General features: G+C 37.2%; 1 protein-coding gene across 1 annotated transcript in view; it reads right to left on the reverse strand.

Moving 5' to 3' along the window:
- Nucleotides 1-7,500, reverse strand: part of LOC135208552 (uncharacterized) — a 238,518-nt gene that overhangs the window by 56,445 nt on the left and 174,573 nt on the right. The window lies entirely within an intron of this gene.

Below are 7,500 nucleotides of genomic sequence, written 5' to 3' on the forward strand. Positions count from 1 at the left end.
GGAACGAAAACTGGTTATTTGTGGGGCTTAACCAGCAGGGGGGAGGGCGGAGGGGGAGGAAGAAGCAAAGGGGTGGAAGGGGGGTTGCCCAGATCCGAAGGTACAAGAACACAAGTCGAGGAAAAGAAGATTGGGGCAGAGACGAGAGAGAGAGAGAGAGAGAGAGAGAGAGAGAGAGAGAGAGAGAGAGAGAGAGAGAGAGACAAGATCGAAGGAAATATTTACATTTGGGAGGAAACGCATACGCAATAACAAGCAAAAAGAAAAAGAAAATAATTAAATAAAAAGAAAAAGAATAAATGAACATACGTGAATTGTTTGGTTCTACAAACCAGAGTACAGGAAATCGAAGCAACATATTTTCATGTCTCTTACTTAAATGCACATGGGCCAAACGAGGTCAATCCTCATCCAGTATACTCAAAATAAAAACTGCAAAAGGCGAATTAAGAAAATGAAATGCAACTTCGGAATTATGAACACAGAAACTTCACCTTTTACCTTCTTTTTCACAGGTTGGGCATCCACCGTTACATGAGTGTGTAGGTGGGCATTTACATAAACCAAGACACTTCAAAAGGACCTTTATTAACCAAATAACTACACGTCTAATCTGGGAATAAAAATGCTGATTATGTATAATATATAACATATGGCCTATGTTAGACCTGATCTAACAGGAAGACATACCATTTTTCAGGTAGATAAAAGTTTAAACAAAACATCAGGGTTATTTAATTTATATTTAAATAGATAGATAGACAGATAGATAGATAGATATAAAATTTGTTGCGCATGAAGATATGGCAGATGGTAGGATGAAAACGTTTTAATACCCGAGAAGAAATATACATACACGGAGTGGATAAAGTCAAGGGGTCTGATGTGCTGTTGGTGAGCCTTCTGTGTGAGTTATAAAGAGCCACATGTTGTAAAAGTTGCGTAGTTAATTCATCAACGAGGGATATACACAAACACATACGCGCGCACACATACATACACACACCTTATATATATTATATATATATATATATATATATATATATATATATATATATATATATATATATACATACATATATATAACATATATATATATATAATATATATATATATATATTGTATATGTATATATCCCTCAATGGGACTTTTGGTCACACGCAAAGGATGCGGTTGCAAGCCTCACGCCTAAGCTTTCCACTAGTCGCGTTGGGACTCGAACTGGTGAACTCTTATTCAGACCGATATCAACGTCATGCGTTCAATACAGAACGGATAATATACACGTCATACCCATTAAACGGCAAAGACGTGACAAAATGACCCAGTCATAAAAAATGACGAAAAATTACATGAACTGAAAAATTAAAATGACAAGTGGTCCCAGACATAATGAGGATGGAGGAATAACTATGCAATTGAGCAGCCTATTATCTTACTATGTCTATCCGTCCGTCTGTCATTCAATCACGGCCAAACGGCTGATCCGATGGGCATGAAACTTGGCAGGGTTATAGTGGGGACTCCTTTCCCGCGCCCCACCCCCCCTATCCGATGCGGGTGGGGGTGAGAAGGGATTCCCTGAAACGGAGCTGGTTATGCTCCGTATATTGCTAGTTTATATATTACTGCAAACAAACGGTTAATTATGTTTGACGGATACGGAGGATTTTAACAACCAGATTGCGGTTAACATGGAACTAACATATAAACTGCATTAAAGTGGAAACAAATTGTAACTTCTCTCTTAAACAGAATATAACCTCGAAATCAAGCCCTCAGGGAGGTTTACTATGGATGGCAACGTCAAAATCATTCTCATACAAAACGGTAACATTCGCTACGACATCGGAAGAGAAGAGAAAAATAAATAAAAATAAATAAAAAAGAAAAGAAAAACGGGGGATTAAAAACTATACAAGCAAGTACACGCCTAAATTCATCCGAGACCAGAAAGCCACAGAAAGGCTTTTATGTGCCCTGGCAGTGATGCCGACATCGCATAAAGAAAAAAAAAAATTCAGGAAAAAAAAGCGGCGCATTTTTCTGTCCCCGGCGGCGAAAATAAATGGAAAATATATCCCGTTGAAAGATATACATATAAAACATCCTTTTTGACATGGCTCCTATATGAATATATATATATACTCCGGCGGACACGCGTCTGGTCCCCGGGTTTCACAATGCCGCTCAGATAATCCATTACCGGACTCCGACCGGTGGAGCCAAAGCCCCGAGAGGCTTGATTGCACAATTGAGGTTGCCGCTGCACGGATGATAGATTGCTACCTGAAAGCCAGGTAGGTGGCTTTCATCACAGACGATATCAAACCATCTAGCGACAAATACGCGGCCGGGGTAAAGTCGCCCTGTCGAAATATATATACAAAGATCCGGTCCTTTTCATGAGGAGAGCATATTACAATGATTTCGGCAATGTCATGGGGAAACTGCAGTGCCACAGTCTGTGCTCTACAAAGTGATACGTTTTCACATACATAACTGGAGATCATTTTCATATACTTCCAGCATCGTAATGTATCGCTCAGTTTGAGCAAAACGGGTCAAGTATGTTTGTAAAATGTTTATATTTTTATAGCTCTAGTTTTTACTGGAGATCATTTTCATACACTTACAGCATTGTAATGTATCCCTCAATTTAAGCAAAATGGGTGACGTATGTTTGCGAAATGTCTAGCTCTTTATAGCTCTTAAGTGACAATTCTATAATGAGTTTCCTCATAGAAAGTTTGTCAGATAGCTAAGTGGTATATGATACTTATGATTTATTTACTGCAACAGACAACAGTTAACAGCCCTACTCAGAAATACACAGTCGAAATAGTTAAGTAAACAATAAATACCATCCAAGTGTTGTAAACAAAGATGTTCTGGCAACAACCTCTACTGCAAGTCCAAATGTTACCATATTGGTTTAAATTAATAATGAATATGGAACATAAATAAAAAGACTGAGAGAGAGAGAGAGAGAGAGAGAGAGAGAGAGAGAGAGAGAGAGAGAGAGATATTTCTAGCAACAACCACTACTAAAGTCAAAGGATTATCAAATTGGTTAAATTATAAAGCATGGAAAATGGCTAAAGTCAGAGAGAAAAGTGGCGGTGTAGACAGAGAGATGAGGAGGAGAGAGAGAGAGAGAGAGAGAGAGAGAGAGAGAGAGAGAGAGATATTTCTAGCAACAACCACTACTAAAGTCAAAGGATTATCAAATTGGTTAAATTATAAAGCATGGAAAATGGCTAAAGTCAGAGAGAGAGAGAGAGGAGAGAGAGAGAGAGAGAGAGAGAGAGAGAGAGAGAGAGGAGAGAGAGAGAGAGAGTTATTTCTAGCAACAACCACTACTAAAGTCTCAAGATATCAAATTGGTTTAATGATAAAGCATGAAAATGGCTAAAGACAGACAGAGAGAGAGAGAGAGAGAGAGAGAGAGAGAGAGAGAGAGAGAGAGAGAGAGAGAGAGAGAAACTTATATAAAAGAAAAATGGCCAGTTCATGTGTGAACAACTACCAAGAGGCTTCGTTTAAAAGTATTCCTTTCTTGAAGACAGAACTCTGAAGATCGAAATAAAACAATAACCTTAGGTATTAGAAAAATGACGAAGAATGTTTTAAACCTTAGAGGCAAAATGGCATCAAACCCCGACACCAGGAAAATATTTGTCGCGACACAGCTCGGAGAAAATGATGAAGACGTATTCGACGAAGTAAAGTTGAAATAAGCTCGCTTACAAGTGACGGATTAACAACCCTCAATGCTGTTATTATCGTCGTGTTGTGGTTATCCTAAAAATGGCGACTAGCTGTCATTTTTACGGGCAGGATGAGAGAGAGAGAGAGGAGAGAGATGAATATCAAACAAGGCACGGTGAGGTAAATGAATTAAATGGGCTTTGAGAGAGAGAGAGAGAGAGAGAGAGAGAGAGAGAGAGAGAGAGAGTCAAGCAAAAGGAAGCAGTGGGAGAGAGAAAACGTGATAAAGAATATCAAACAAGGCATGGGGAGGTAAATGAATTAAATGGATTTTGAGAGAGAGAGAGAGAGAGAGAGAGAGAGAGAGAGAGAGAGAGAGAACTATGGATGAAAAGAAAAACCGAACTCAATAGCTGTTGCAACTGATTCATCAAAGGGATAGAAGTTGAGCATTATGATTTCGGGTCGAAGCGTCAACAGTAATGGAAAAACCGAAGTTAACTAAATTCTTACGACTGATTAAAATTGCAAAAATTACCAACCAATACGTCAAGTGGACTGAAATTAGAGAAGAAAGTAACGTCTTGCATTAGACTAGCACGATCAGTATTGCTATTGGAACATGGTCCATGAAATGGCAAGGAGTCTATGCGAGATTTCGTCGAGTTGAGAATACTCGTAAAGCCTTAAGAATAAATATGAAGAATCAGGTGGCAGTAATAACTAAACAATCACAAATTAGGGGAACTTAAGTAGACGAGTTAACAAAGAAGAAGCAGAGAGAGAGAGAGAGAGAGAGAGAGAGAGAGAGAGAGAGAGAGAGAGAGAGAGAGAGAGAGAGAGAGAGGAATGATGATGGTGATGAATTACAATGTATCCCATTGGAATTATCCAAAGCACCTCAATGAAGGATACGTCACCAAACAGCAGCAATAACATTATGAATGAAGATATATGTTTACACAACTGTACTATGCACACACACACATACACACACACACACACACACGTGTGTATATATATATATATATATATATATATTATATATATATATATATATATATATATATATATAGACACTAACACGACGGGACGACACATCCGACCGAACAGAACAGAACAAAACGAAAGACATAAGCATTGAATAAATAAAAGACAATCCATTAATCACCCTACTTCACTACACCCGAAGGGATTACACAACTGTACGATTACTACGAAGCTTTGAGCAACTTAAAAATCTGAAAGCCGGATTCCGTTTTTTCTCGTTAAGCGGGATGTTTCTCTAAAGCCGGATGCTTTACTTATTAACATATTAATTCATAATTCAATCGTCATGAAAATGAGGCTGTTCTCAATGTATTAAGACCATTTTGTCTTTTTTTTCGATTCTTAATTACTCGAAGCTTAAAATGGATTTTTATTTTTCAAAAAATGGCAGATTTTTGAAAAATGTTACCGCATTTTTTTCCCTCATTTATTTTATTTTATTTTTTTTTTTTAAGATGAATGGTTTCCACCGAGCGACATATTTCAGCCTGACAGAAATAACATATATAGGGGATCCCGACTGACAGCAATAACATATAAAGGATTCCACGGCTACTTTGCTTCATAAAATCATTCCTTACTTTGAGCAGTCTTTAAAAAAAAAAAAAAAAATCTTCAGTTTTGCCGAGACGTATTGCTGTTCTATTTAAGGGTTTCGTCTCATTGTTCCCTTGCATTTATTTATTTCTATTCCCTTTCCTGTTGGTGTTTTATTACACAAGAGCCAATATTTTTTTCTGCAAAAAATTTGCACTGCAACCTAATGATAACTGTTCAGGCTTACTTTATACGAATGCTTGCTCATATCGACAACAATAACAATTATCATCAACATCACACTATCTATACTACTACTACTACTACAGTTAATAATAATAATAATAATAATAATAAATTCTGAAATATTAAATCAAATCTCACGATTTGTATAGTATAGCCACTCCCCCCCCCCCCCCCCCCCCGTTTATTTCTACAGGTACCTACCCATGAATTATAAAATTGACAGCACCCGCACTGATAAAAAAATTAAAATAATTAAAATGGCATTACCTGACTTCATCAGAACGAAAGCGGGCATAGCTATAGTAGATTCACATCAACCGTACATTTGATGTCTAGGCCAGTCCCTTACGACGCTCCTGATTGGCTGTTGATAAGCCAATCACAGGGCTGGAAAGTCTCAGTCTCTCTCGAGAGTTCACATGGGTAGGATCTATGTTCCCCCTCTCCTGAGGGATACGGCTTTCAAAAGTACCCCTCAGGAGAGGTGGAACATACATCCTGCCCATGTGAACTCTCTCGAGAGACTGAGAGTTTCCAGCCCTGTGACTGGCTTATCAACAGCCAATCAGGAGTGTCGTAAGGGACTGGCCTCGACATCAAATGGACGGTTGATGTGAATCTACTATAGTATATGCAGCCTGCATAAGAGATGCAATTACCGCAATAGGATGTTCATTTGCTTGCAGGACTCCGGTTCCTGAGCGAAATCCGTTTCTAATAGCAATGGAGACGAATGCCTTAGAACCACAGTGGCTCTGCCCCCAAAAGAAGAAAAGAAACAGAAAATGGAAAATAGCAAATTGCAGATCAAGAGAAAATGAGGGGGAACATGATAAGTCACTTAAGCGTAACATCATACAATGAAGAGACTGAGAAACCTGCTTCGTTTCACAAAAGCTTCATGAATTAGTTTACCGCGTTACTATACGCCTGGTTTATTCCGTATCTCGGAATTACCACATTCCAGGGTTGATGATTTTGTTTTTATTTTTTTCAATAAAAAAAAAATCAGTGATTTTATTTTTTTATTTGATTTTTTTTATTTGTTAGATGTTTTTTCAATACTTCTTTTCCTCAAAATGCATTTTATGACAGAATTACTACTGATTGATCTTTAAGGTATCCAGTTCTGGTCTAAGTTATTACTTGCAATTTTTTATATCAAAATAAATAGACGCAGCACAGTTATGCTCAAGTTTTAATTAACCTCCAGACCATATTTTTCAATTTGTTTCCTTTCAAATTAAAAAAATATATATATTTTTAAATCAAAGATTTTTTTAAATTAAAAAATCAATGATTTAATCACTTGATTAAATCAGTTTGATTTAATCATTGCCAACACTACCACAATCCGTTGTGTAAGGCCACACACTCCTTAACTAACGTAACTAGAAGAAAGTTATCTGAAAAGACGGATAAGTAATGGATAAGGTTTAAAACCTATGTCATTCGCTCATAGATCGGTCTTGCCCTCAGTGGTCGTAAGAGTATATTCAGACAGAGTCGTCGTTCATCTCATGATCCACATGAGATCTCCTGTGATGAAAACACTCATTATACATCAGGGTGTTCCCATAATGAAAAACAGGGCAATCAGATCATCACATGCATTGTCAGCCTATTACAGATCTCAAGATATTAAAAATTTTAATAATTAAGTTTTTTTTTCTAAGCCGGTTGGTTCATCACAGACCCATTTTATTACCACTGGTCAGGGTTAAAAAGAAAAAAAAGTTGAAATCACTTCAACCCAATCCGTCATTTTAAATATAAAGTATAATTTAAAATTGGCGATACATATGTATTAGCCACAAGTTCGTTTTGGACGAGTGGCTATGTTTGTTATCTTTAGCTATTCGACAATCAATCAGCCAAATTTTTTTACATTTTCTGTGTTTCTGTTTTGAGAATCATTATCGACATAAATTGAGACTACATCAAGTTTTACCCAAA

This window comes from Macrobrachium nipponense, chromosome 35, assembly GCF_015104395.2.
Source record: "Macrobrachium nipponense isolate FS-2020 chromosome 35, ASM1510439v2, whole genome shotgun sequence".
NCBI lineage: Eukaryota > Metazoa > Arthropoda > Malacostraca > Decapoda > Palaemonidae > Macrobrachium > Macrobrachium nipponense.